Raw genomic sequence first — 13,529 nt, 5'->3', positions numbered from 1 at the left:
AGGCTCTCACTGGAGTAGTGTGTGCAGTTTGAGATGCCAGTCAATGTGATGGATATGATTGTGTTCGAAACGGTGTGGATGAGATTGATCAGGATGGTATGTGGCCTAGAGTAACTTAGCACTCAACAGAAACTAGACATGCTCAGCAGAGAAGGCTGTGAGGAGATTTGATTAAGGGGTACAAAGTTTTGAGGGGTATGGACAGGGTGGATTGGGACAACCTTTTCCCTTTAGTAGAGGCATCAATAACCAGGAGATACAGTTTTAAAGTAAAGATCAGGAAGGCTAGACAGCACTTGAAGCAGAAACCTTTTCACTCAGAGGGTGTGGGCATCTGGAACTCACTATTTAGCAGGCAGGAACTATCAAGACATGGTAAGGACTATTTAAATGAGCACGTGAAATACGACAGCATACAAGCCTAGGGCCCAAAGGTTGGAAAATAGGATTAGAAGAGGAATAGGTGGGTGGCAAGGTGGCACAGTGGTTAGCACTGCTACCTCACAGTGCCAGAGATCCGGGTTCAATTCCCACTTCAGGCGACTGACTGTGTGTAGTTTGCACATTCTCCCTGTGTCTGCATGGGTTTCCTCTGGGTGCTCCAGTTTCCTCCCATAGTTAGGTGAATTGGCCGTGCTAAATTGCCTGTAGTGGTTAGGTGTAGGGGAATGGATCTGGGTGGGTGCGCTTCGGCGGGTCGGTGTGGACTTGTTGGGCCGAAGGGCCTGTTTCCACACTGTAAGTAATGTGATCTAATACATGGATGTTTCATAATCAGAATGGACATGCTGTAAAACCTCCATTGCAACATAATATCCCAGAATTAAACCTAATCTCCAAGACGATGATACAAAGAACACACCCAGGAGGAAAAGTCCCATGAGTATGCTGTTGTGTGAGGGCTTTGGGATCCTGCAGCAACTTTGCGATGATGTCATGGAGCTACACCTCACTGGGCTTAAATAGCACAGTGTGTGTGGAGCTAAGAGAGAAACACGTGGAGAGTTGGTCTGAAGTCTAACTGTGAATGTTCAAAACACATGCACAGAAGCATGTGGAGTAAACCACATTAGCCAGTAGGGTTTATGGAACAGTCTTTCAACAATTAAATTGGAAAACGTGCAGAAAAGATTTATGTTATCGGGACTGAAGGGTTTGAGTTATAAGGAGAGGCTAGGTGGGCTGGGACTTTTTTCCCTGGAGCATAGGAGGTTGAGGAGTAACCTTGTGGAGGTTTATAAAATCATGAGAGGCATGGATAAGGTGAATAGCAAAGGTCTTTTCCCTGGCATTTGGGAGTTGAAAACTAGAGAGCATAAGTTTAAGATGAGAAGGGAAAGATTTAAAAGTGACTTGAGAGACAATCTTTTCATGCAGAGGATGCATAAATGGAATAAACTAATAGAGGAAGTGGTAGAGGGAGGTCCAGTTACAACATTTAAAAGACATTCAGACAGCTATGCGAATAGCAGAGGTTTAGAGGGATATGGGCCAAACGCAAGGAAATGGGTCTAGTTAAGTTTGGGAAACCTGTCAATAATGAGAAATTAGACTGAAGGGTCTGTTTCCGTGTTGTATGACTCTATAAGATGATTAGAGCTACATCAATGATGTATCTCTGAATGCCATGTATTGTAACTTTATACTTAATCTGTAATACACAGTCTGATTTAGAAGCCTAGGTCTGAAGACAGTTCTTGACCTTGCTTTCTCCTTGTCCAGTCTGCCTTGAAACCAAACCCATGGACGTGACATAACAACCCAAGACAAAAGCAACACTTCCTCCTTTCATTCCCTTTGCATTCAGAAACATTTTGATGGTGTAAAGATTGATAGATTTGTTAGAAGCAGATCTCATAACAAAGACATCCAGGAATCTTCCCAACCTAACTTGGTAACTCAAGCTGTTGCTGCACTTTTAGATTAGATTAGATTCCCTACAGAGTGGAAACAGGCCCTTCGGCCCAACCAGTCCACCCATACCCTCTGAAGAGTAACCCACCCAGACCCATTTCCCTCTGACTAATGCATCTAACACTATGGGCAATTTAGCATGGCCAATTCACCTGACCTGCACATCTTTGGCCTGTGGGAGGAAACCGGAGCACCCGGAGGAAACCCACGCAGACACGGGGAGAACGTGCAGATTTGTCCATGATTTTTAATTCTTGTGCATCTCAGCTTTAAAAGATACAGCTCAAACCACATTAAGCAAATCAGTCCTCACTCTTTTATATTCTCCATCAACTTAGCTACACCATGACTGAAAATAAATGGCACTTTAGTAATTTTATTGAATAATCAATTGATTAAATAACAACTGCCATTACTGCTCCACAACCCTGAGTCTCCATGAAATATCCTGTTTGAAGTACTTCACATTTAAACCTCCAAAATGCTTCATTCATTTTTTATGCTAGTCCAATTATCAATGGATATTCGTACTTACTGGTCTAATATGTGACCAACTCAACCCACTTTTCGGTGGCCGATAATGAGTTCAGTAGGGGCGAGGCTAAACTAGAATGAATTTATCAGGGTCCCTTCCGAGATAATTCTGTCATGTGTTTCAACAGAAATTTACAGTTATATAGCCACCCCAATACAGAAAAGCATCCCAAAACATATGCAAGTGAGTCAACAAGCATAACTCAGTGCTGAGCCACATAAGACATTGCTACAGGAACCATGAGGTTAGAATCTGTAACAATGTGGAAACAGGCTGTTCGGCCCATCAAGTCTACACTGACCCTCCAACAAGTGTCTCACCCAGCCCCAGTTCCATAGCCCTGCATTTCCCATGGTAAATCCACCTACCCGCACATCACTGAACTATGGGAGAAAACCCTACAGACACAGGGACAATTACACATAGAATAGTAAAGCACAGGCCCTTCGGCCCTCGATGTTGTGCAGCCTTTTATCCTACAATGTGCAAACTCCTCACGCACAGTCATCCAAGGGTGGAATCGAAACCAGGTCCCTGGCACTGTGAGGCAGCAGTGCTAACCACTCTGTCACTGTGCCACCCAGTGGCTGATGTGCCACCCTTGGTCAAAGTGACTTGCTTTGAGGAGGTTCTTCCCCTGAGAGGATCAGGGAAGGAGCTCCAACGTTCAGGAGTCCAGGCAGCTGAAGACATGACTGCCAGTGGCAAAATGAGAAAAATCAAGGATGAGCCAGAGGCTGGTATTGGAGGAATGCAGATCTGATAAGGGTGTATCCACTTAGAGCCACATTACAGTCCGGATGGACAAATGGACATGAAAAAAAGCCCGTCGGCCCATCGAGTCTGCGCCAACAAAAACAAGAACTTAACTATTCTGATCCCACTTTCCAGCTCTCAGTGCATGGCCTTGTATGGCCTGGTATTGCAAGTGACATATGCCAGAAGTTATGGGGTTTAAGGCTCTACCACCCTTACAGGCAGTGAGTTCCAGATCCCCACCACCTTCTTGATGACTGAATGTGCAAAACAACAGAAACCATTCACTCTTTCATCGCATATCAGTGGTGAGGCTTATCTCTAATTGCCTGATTGAAGGACAGTTAAGGGTCAATCCCATTGCTGTGGGTCTGGAGTCACATGGAGGTCAGACCAGAGAAGTATGGCAGACTTCCTTCCCTGAAGGACATTAATGATCTCTTTGAAACACATACGATTCTGAAGGGGTTTGAGAGGGGAAGTGCTGAGAGGGTGTTTCCCCTCATGGCTGAGTCAAGACCAGAGGGCACAGTCTCAGAATAAAGGGGCATCAATTTAAGACTGAGATGGGGAGGAAACTCTTCTCTCAGAGAGTTGTGAGTCTTTGGAACTCCTTTTACAGAGAGCTGTGGGGTCAGAACCCTTGTGTATATTTAAGGCTGAGGTAGGGACATTCTTGCTCAGACAGGGGATTAAGGGTAACGGGGAGAGGGCCAGAAGGTGGATGTCAGTAATGTGGATCAGCCATGATCCTGTCGAGTAGTGGAGCTGGCTCGAGGGGCCGAATGGCCTGCTTCTGTTCCCACTTATGGTTTTGTGGAGCTGCATGTAGGTCAGATCAGGTAAGATGACAGATGCCCATCCCAAAAGAACATTAACCATCCAGGTGAAGTTTTACAATTGAAGGCAGTTTCATCCCAGTATAGAAAGCTCTTCCAGCGCATTGTGGGGTGGTCAGGTGATGTATCCTTCCTATTTGAAGCAAAGAACCACAGATGCTGGAAATCTGAAACAAAAATAGAACCATGGGCTCTGGATCATTAACTGAGTAACAGCACTATTATACCATTACATCACCCCACAAACAACTGAGAACGTTGGAGGCCAATACAAACACCTTTCATAGTGATTAGAGATGCAGGGCTTGGGAGAAAGGGCAGCAGGAGAGGAAAGAGCTGAAAATGTGTTGCTGGAAAAGCGCAGCAGGTCAGGCAGCATCCAAAGAGCAGGAGAATCGACGTTTTGGGCATGAGCCCTTCTTCAGGAATTCCTGAAGAAGGGCTTAATCCTGAAACGTGAATTCTCCCGCTTCTCGGATGTTGCCTGACCTGCTGCGCTTTTCGAGCATCACACTTTTCAACTCAGGTTAAATATAGACAAGTAAACCTGGTGATTGACCAGTGGTGTGACCAAGCCCCCAGAGGAGCATTCTTGTGAACTGCCTCCAATGAAACGCATTGCCCAGATGGCCTCCTTCTTCAAGGACACACCGCACAGCCCAGATGGCCTCCTTCTTCAAGGACCGCAGATTCCCCCCAGACGTGATTGACGATGCCCTCCACCGCATCTCCTCCACTTCCCGCTCCTCCGCCCTTGAGCCCCGCTCCTCCAACCGCCACCAAGACAGAACCCCACTGGTTCTCACCTACCACCCCACCAACCTCTGCATACAACATATCATCCGCCGTCATTTCCGCCACCTCCAAACGGACCCCACCACCAAGGATATATTTCCCTCCCCTCCCCTATCAGCGTTCCGCAAGGACCACTCCCTTCGTGACTCCCTCGTCAGATCCACACCCCCCACCAACCCAACCTCCACCCCCGGCACCTTCCCCTGCAACCGCAGGAAATGTAAAACTTGTGCCCACATCTCCACACTCACTTCCCTCCAAGGCCCCAAGGGATCCTTCCATATCCGCCACAAGTTCACCTGTACCTCCACACACATCATCTATTGTATCCGCTGCACCCGATGTGGCCTCCTCTATATTGGGGAGACAGGCCGCTTACTTGCGGAACGCTTCAGAGAACACCTCTGGGCCGCCCGGACCAACCAACCCAACCACCCCGTGGCTCAACACTTTAACTCTCCCTCCCACTCCACCGAGGACATGCAGGTCCTTGGACTCCTCCACCGGCAGAACATAACAACACGACGGCTAGAGGAGGAGCGCCTCATCTTCCGCCTGGGAACCCTCCAACCACAAGGAATGAACTCAGATTTCTCCAGTTTCCTCATTTCCCCTCCCCCCACCTTGTCTCAGTCGGTTCCCTCAACTCAGCACCGCCCTCCTAACCTGCAATCCTCTTCCTGACCTCTCCGCCCCCACCCCACTCCGGCCTATCACCCTCACCTTGACCTCCTTCCACCTATCCCACCTCCATCGCCCCTCCAAGTCCCTCCTCCCTACCTTTTATCTCAGCCTGCTTGGCTACTCTCTCTCATTCCTGATGAAGGGCTTATGCTCGAAACGTCGAATTCCCTATTCCTGAGATGCTGCCTGGCCTGCTGTGCTTTAACCAGCAACACATTTTCAGCTGTGATCTCCAGCATCTGCAGACCTCATTTTTTACTCCAATGAAACGATGCCCGTCCTCTAATGACAGTTTACCCAGGGGTTGGGAACGCTCCACTTCTCCCGTAGTTTTATAGAGTCCTCACCCTCCAGTGGCCCACGGTTGTTCAGATCTCTCCACCCTACAGTCAGTGCCCCCCCCCCAAATCCTCCAGCTGACTCAGCTTTCCCAATGTTGCACTGTCAGCCCCTCCTATGAGGCCATTCATTGCCAATTAACCATGTGTGCAGCCCTCCAGGTACTGCGCCCCCTGTCAGCTGGGAGTACCTCAGCTCATTGAGGGTTGAGACCTCCTGGTTCAGCGCTCCCTGCTGCCTGGGAGTCAAGGTAACGTCATCACGATCTTACCAGACCACCATAGGGCTGCTCCCTCATCAGAGAGAGACGATTGGTGGTGGTTTAACCTCAGGGGAGGGCTGAGTTTAACCTGAGTACACCTCAGTTAGTGCAGGAATTGAACCCTTGATTCCGTGAGTATGACTGGGTCAGGCTGTTGCTTGACTGGTCTGTGAGACAGCTCTCCCAATGTTGGCACTAGCCCTCCAGATCTTAGTAAGGGTCAACAGGGCTGTTTCTGCTAATGTCTTTTCTGGAACCGAGGTTGGATGCTGGATGAACCATCCAGCTTTAATCCTTTTTGGAGGCCTTTTAATCTGTTTTATATAACCGAATAACCCACTGTTAAGAATCCACCACATTGCTGTGACTCTGGGGTTCACATGTAAGCCAGTCTGGGTAAAGATGGCAATTTAGAATCATAAAATCCCTACAGTGAACCAGTGTCACTCTGCATTGTAAATTAGCGATCCGGCTAACTGAGCTAAACCAGGTTATCTACTCTGTTAAACATGTCTGCAGTCTTCCATCCAGCATCCCTGTCAGATAGGAGTACTGTGCTCACTAAGTCTGGATAGGTATATGAACAGGAAGGGTTTAGAGGGATATGGGCCAAGTGCTGGCAAATGGGATTAGACTAGTTTAGGGAATCTGGACAAGTTGGAGTGAAGGGTCTGTACACCTCCGCGACTCTGAGTGTCGAGTCCTCTTACTCATAACACCTCCAGCTGCCTGGGAGTATGTCACTGCGTGAACCACGTGCCCAATCTCTGTTGACAGTGGCCCATCTGAACATGACTATTCCATCCCATTTAAACACTAAGGCTCCAGTCCTGAGGAAGGGTTACACCTGAAACGTTGACTTCCCCACCTCCTGATGCTGCCTGGCCTGCTGTGTTCTTCCAGCCTCCTGCCTGTCTACTTTGGATTCCAGCATCTGCAGTTTTTTGTCTCGAAACAAGGCTGCCTAGGCTGGCCCTGTTGGCTCTGCCCATGAGGTGACACGGTGGCTCAGTGGTTAGCATTGCAGCCTCACAGTGCCAGGGTCCCAGGTTTGATTGCAGCCTCAGGCGATGGTCTGTGTGGAGTTTGTATGTTGTCTGCATACAAGCATACGAGGTACAGTTAGTAAGTTTGCAGATGACACCAAAATTGGAGGTGTAGCGGACAGCGAAGAGAGTTACCTCAGATTACAACAGGATCTTGATGGGCCAATGGACTGAGAAGTGGCAGATGGAGTTTAATTCAGATAAATGCGAGGTGCTGCATTTTGGGAAAGCAAATCTTAGCAGGACTTACACACTTAATGGTAAGGTCCTTAGGAGTGTTGCTGAGCAAAGAGACGAGGCAGAAATTCAGGGAGCTAGGATGGACGCTTAGAGCTAGGACAAACAGAATTGTTTTCTCTGGTTTGCTGCCCGTGCCACGTGCTAGTGAGGTGAGGAATAGGGAGAGAGAGGAGTTGAACACGTGGCTACAGGGATGGTGCAGGAGGGAGGGATTTGAATTCTTGGATAATTGGGGTTCTTTCTGGTCTGCTGGGAGTTTTCTGTAGGCCTCTGAATAGTCCCAGAGATGGAGAGGAAAGGATAACAAAGATGATTCTTGATAGGAGTGAGAGAGGCAGGGTAGTTGTCATTGGGGATTTCAACTATCCAAATATTGACTGGGATCACTACAGTACAAGTACTATAGATGGATCAGTTTTTGTCCAGTGTGTGCAGGAGGGCTTCCTGACACAGTATGTAGACAGGCCGACAAGGGGCGAAGCCACTTTAGATTTAGTACTGGGTAACGAGCCTGGTCAGGTGTTAGATTTGGAAGTAGGTGAGCACTTTGGAGACAGCGATCACAATTCTGTCAGGTTTACTTTAGTGATGGAAAGGGATAGGTGTACTCCACCGAGCAAGAGTTACAGCTGGGGGAAGGGAAATTACGATGCAATTAGGAAAGATTTAGGAAGCATAGAATGGGGAAGAAAACTGCAGGGGATGACCACATTAAAAATGTGGAGCTTATTCAAGGAAAAGCTCCTGTGTTTCCTCGATAAGTATGTCCCTGTCAGGCAGGGAGGAAGACAGAGAACGCGTGAGCCGTGGTTTACTAAGGAAGTGGAATCCCTGGTCAAGAAGAAGAAGAAGGCTTATGTTAGGACAAAATGTGAAAACTCAGTTAGGGCACTTGAGGGTTACAAGGAAGTCAGGAAAAACCTAAAAAGAGAGCTCAGAAGAGCCAGGAGGAGACATAAGTTGTTGGCGGATAGGATGAGGGTTAACCCTAAGGCTTTCCATAGGTATGTCAGGAATAAAAGAATGATGAGAGTGAAATTAGGGCTAATCAAGGATAATAGTGGGAAGTTGGGTGTGGAGTCAGAGGAGATAGGGGAAGCACTAAATAAATATTTTGTGACAGTGTTTACTATAGAAAATGAAAATGTTGGCGAGGAAGATAGAGATACTTGTGTCTAGACTAGAAGAGATTGAGGTTCACAAGGAACAGGTATTAGAAATACTGCAGAGTGTGAAAATAGACAAGTCCCCTGGGCCGGATGGGATCTATCCTAGGATCCTCTGGGAAGCAAGAGAAGAGATTGCCGAGCCTTTGGCATTGATCTTCAAATCATTGTTGTCTACAGGAATAGTGCCTGAGGACTGGAGGATAGCAAATGTGGTTCCATGTTCAAAAAGGAGAGTAGAGACAACCCTGGTAATTACAGACCAGTGAGTCTTACTTCAGTTGTTGGGAAAGTGTTGGAAAAGGTTATAAGAGATAGGATTTATAACCATCTAGAAAAGAATAATCTGATCAGGGACAGTCAGCACGGTTTTGTGAAGGGTAGGTTGTGCCTAATGAATCTCATTGAGTTTTTTGACAAAGTGACCAAACAGGTAGATGAGAGTAAACAGGTTGATGTGGTGTATATGGATTTCAGCAAGGCGTTCGATAAGGTTCCCCACAGTAGGCTGTTATACCAAATATGGAGGAATGGGATTGTGGGAGACGTAGCAGTTTGGATCAGTAATTGGTTTGCTGAAAGAAAACAGAGGGTTGTAGTTGATGGAACATATTCATCTTGGTGTCCAGTTACTAGCGGTGTACCACAAGGGTCGGTGTTGGGCCCATTGCTGTTCGTCATTTTTCTAAATGACCTGGATGAGGGCTTAGAAGAATGGGTTGGTAAATTTGCAGATGACACTAAGGTCGGTGGAGTTGTGGATACTGACGAGGGATGTAATAGGTTGCAGAGAGACATAGATAGGATGCAGGGCTGGGCTGAGAGGTGGCAAATGGAGTTTAATGTGGACAAGTGTGAGGTGATACACTTTGGACGGAGTAATCGGAACGTAAAGTACTGGGCTAATGGTAAGATTCTTGGTTGTGTAGATGAGCAGGGAGTTCTCGGTGTCCATGTACACAGATCCCTGAAAGTTGCCACCCAGGTTGACAGGGTTGTTAAGAAGGCACACAGTGTTTTGGCCTTTATTAATAGAGGGATTGAGTTCCGGAGCCAGGAGGTTATGCTGCAGCTGTACAAAGCTCTGGTACGGCCACACTTGGAGTATTGTGTACAGTTCTGGTCACTGCATTATAAGAAGGATGTGGAAGCTTTGGAAAGGGTGCAGAGGAGATTTACTGGGATGTTGCCTGGTATGGAAGGAATATCTTACGAGGAAAGGCTGAGGGCCTTGAGGCTGTTCTCGTGAGAGAGAAGAAGGTTGAGAGGTGACTTAATAGAGACATACAAGATAATCAGAGGGTTAGATAGGGTGGACAGGGAGAGCCTTTTTCCAAGTATGGGGACGGCAAACACGAGGGGACACAACTTTAAATTGAGGGGAGATAGGTATAAGACAGATGTCAGAGGTAGTTTCTTTACTCAGAGAGTAGTAAGGGTATGGAATGCTTTACCTGCAACGGTAGTAGATTCGCCAAGTTTAAGTGCATTTATGTCGTCATTGGACAGGCATATGGGCGTACATGGAATAGTGTCGGTGGGATGGGCTTCAGATTGGTATGACAGGGCGGGGCAACATCGAGGGCCGAAGGGCCTGTACTGCGTTGTAATGTTCTATAAAGAGATCTTGGAGTGCAGATGGAGTCGCAGGTGGATAGGATAGTGAAGAAGGCATTTGGTATGCTTTCCTGTATTGGTCAGAGGATTAAGTACAGGAGTTGGGAGGCGGCTGTACAGGACATTGGTTAGGCCACTGTTGGAATATTGCGTGCAATTCTCGTCTCCTTCCTATCAGAAAGATGTTGTGAAACTTGAAAGGGTTCAGAAAAGATTGACAAGGACAAGGAGTGCAGAGGAGGTTTACCAGGATGTTGCCTGGAATGGTAGGAAAATCTTATGAGGAAAGGCTGAGGCACTTGGGGCTGTTCTCATTGGAGAAGAGAAGGTTTAGGGGAGATTTGATAGAGGTGTATAAGATGATTAGGGGTTTAGATAGGGTCGACACTGAGAACCTTTTACCGCTAATGGAGTCAGGTGTTACTAGGGGACACAGCTTTAAATTAAGGGGTGGAAGGTATAGGACAGATGTTAGGGGTAGATTCTTTACTCAGCGGGTTGTGAGTTCATGGAATGCCCTGCCAGTAGCAGTGGTGAACTTTCCTTCTTTATGGTCATTTAAGCGGGCGTTGGATAGGCATTTGGAAGTTATTGGGCTAGTGTAGGTTAGGTAGGATTCGGTCGGCGCAACATCGAGGGCCGAAGGGCCTGTACTGCGCTGTATCTTTCTATGTTCTAAGGATGTTGCCAGGGTTGGAGGATTTGAGCTACAGAGAGAGGCTGAACAGGCTGGAGCGTTGGAGGCTGAGGGGTGACCTTATAGAGGGGCATGGATAGGGTGAATAGACAAAGTCTTTCCCTCGGATCGGAGAGTCCAGAACTAGAGGGCATAGGTTTATGTTGAGAGGGGAAAGATATAAAAGAGACCTAAGTGGCAACATTTTCACACAGAGGATGGTACGTGTATGGAATGAGCTGCCAGAGGATGTGGTGGAGACTGGTACAATTACAACATTTAAGAGGCATCTGGATGGGTATATGAATGGGAAGGGTTTGGAGGGATATGGGCCGGGTGCTGGCAGGTGGGACTAGATTGGGTTGGGATATCTGGTCGGCATGGATGGCTTGGACCGAAGGGTCTGTTTCCATGCTGTACATCTCTATGACTCCAGTTTCCTCCCACATTCCAAAGATGTGCAGCTCAGGTGAAGTGGCCACACTAAATTGTTCATAGTGTTAGGTGCCTTAGTCAGAGGTGGAGGGTTACTCTTCGGAGGGTCGGTGTGGACTTGTTGGGCCGAATGGCCTGTTTCCACACTGTGGGGAATCTAATCTAAGCTAACAATGAACCTCCACATGCAGGGCCCCCTCCTGCTCCATCACCTAGAACAGGAACATTCAATCCCACCCTTCACCACCAGGGCAACTTGTGCCAGCTCAGAGTACTCCACACTCCGAGCACTCCCACTGCACTGCCCCCTACCAGTGGGAGTACTCCACACCCCGAGTGCTCCCACTGCACTGCCCCCTACCAGTGGGAGTACTCCACACCCCGAGTGCTCCCTCTGCACTGCCACCTACCAGTGGGAGTACTCCACACTCCCAGTGCTCCCTCTGCACTGCCACCTACCAATGGGAGTACTCCACACCCCGAGTGCTCCCTCTGCACTGCCCCCTACCAGTGGGAGTACTCCACACTCCCAGTGCTCCCTCTGCACTGCCACCTACCAATGGGAGTACTCCACACCCCGAGTGCTCCCTCTGCACTGCCACCTACCAGTGGGAGTACTCCACACTCCCAGTGCTCCCTCTGCACTGCCACCTACCAATGGGAGTACTCCACACCCCGAGTGCTCCCTCTGCACTGCCCCCTACCAGTGGGAGTACTCCACACTCCCAGTGCTCCCTCTGCACTGCCACCTACCAGTGGGAGTACTCCACACCCCGAGTGCTCCCTCTGCACTGCCCCCTACCAGTGGGAGTACTCCACACTCCCAGTGCTCCCTCTGCACTGCCCCCTACCAGTGGGAGTACTCCACACTCCCAGTGCTCCCTCTGCACTGCCCCCTACCAGTGGGAGTACTCCACACTCCCAGTGCTCCCTCTGCACTGCCCCCTACCAGTGGGAGTACTCCACACTCCCAGTGCTCCCTCTGCACTGCCCCCTACCGTGGGAGTACTCCACACTCCCAGTGCTCCCTCTGCACTGCCCCCTACCAGTGGGAGTACTCCACACTCCCAGTGCTCCCTCTGCACTGCCACCTACCAGTGGGAGTACTCCACACTGAGTCCTCCCATTGCAGCGCCTCACTGTGGCCTGGAGGTCTCCACTGGGGTCACGCATCTGAAGAGGAGGAAAAGTCCACGTTTCGGGCAAAGCCCTTCATCAGGGACAGAGCTCACGCTGCTGCCTGCCCTGCTGTACCACTCCAGTCCAGACTCTGGGTTCCACTCGATCCCATTCCTGGTGCGCCCCCACTCTTATCAGGAGCTCCTGTGTGATCACATGGCCCGGAGGTCTCCATTCAAGTCCTCCAGCTGCAGTGCCCCCGTATGGCCCGGAGGTCTCTGCTGGAGCCCTCCACCTGCAGCTCCCCCTTGTGGCCCGGAGGTCTCCGCTGAGGTCCTCCATTTGCAGCTCCCCCTTGTGGCCCGGAGGTCTCAGCTGGGGCCCTCCACTTGCAGCTCCCCCTTGTGGCCCGGAGGTCTCTGCTGGGGCCCTCCACTTGCAGCTCCCCCTTGTGGCCCGGAGGTCTCTGCTGGGGCCCTCCACTCGCAGCTCCCCCTTGTGGCCCGGAGGTCTCTGCTGGAGCCCTCCACTTGCAGCTCCCCTTTGTTGCCCGGAGGTCTCTGCTGGAGCCCTCCACTTGCAGCGCCCCCTTGTGGCCCGGAGGTCTCTGATGGAGCCCTCCACTTGCAGCGCCCCCTTGTGGCCCGGAGGTCTCCGCTGAGGTCCTCCACCTGCAGCTCTCCCTTGTGGCCCGGAGGTCTCCGCTGAGGTCCTCCAGCTGCAGCTCCCCCTTTTGGCCCGGAGGTCTCCGCTGAGGTCCTCCAGCTGCAGCTCCCCCTTGTGGCCCGGAGGTCTCAGCTGGGGCCCTCCACTTGCAGCCCCCCTTGTGGCCCGGAGGTCTCTGCTGGAGCCCTCCATTCGCAGCTCCCCCTTGTGGCCCGGAGGTCTCTGATGGAGCCCTCCACTTGCAGCGCCCCTTTGTGGCCCGGAGGTCTCCGCTGAGGTCCTCCACCTGCAGCGCCCCCTTGTGGCTCGGAGGTCTCCGCTGAGGTCCTCCAGCTGCAGCTCCCCCTTGTGGCCCGGAGGTCTCCGCTGAGGTCCTCCACTCCGAGCGCCCCCTTGTGGCCCGGAGGTCTCTGATGGAGCCCTCCACTTCCAGCGCCCCC

At 50.0% G+C, this 13,529-nt stretch overlaps 1 long non-coding RNA gene across 1 annotated transcript; it reads right to left on the bottom strand.

The window, feature by feature from the left end:
• Positions 1-2,147: 2,147 nt before the first annotated feature.
• On the bottom strand, positions 2,148-12,650 carry LOC132820877 (uncharacterized). Its single transcript, XR_009645252.1, has 3 exons — positions 12,400-12,650; positions 6,993-7,221; positions 2,148-4,211 (listed from the first exon to the last, which is right to left on the bottom strand). It is a non-coding gene; the product is annotated as an uncharacterized LOC132820877 (long non-coding RNA).
• Between the last annotated feature and the right edge of the window lie 879 nt (positions 12,651-13,529).

The sequence above is a fragment of the Hemiscyllium ocellatum genome, chromosome 12, assembly GCF_020745735.1.
Source record: "Hemiscyllium ocellatum isolate sHemOce1 chromosome 12, sHemOce1.pat.X.cur, whole genome shotgun sequence".
In the NCBI taxonomy this organism is placed as follows: domain Eukaryota; kingdom Metazoa; phylum Chordata; class Chondrichthyes; order Orectolobiformes; family Hemiscylliidae; genus Hemiscyllium; species Hemiscyllium ocellatum.
Note: the sequence above shows the minus strand (reverse complement) of the source record. Positions and strands in the feature narration are given on the sequence as shown.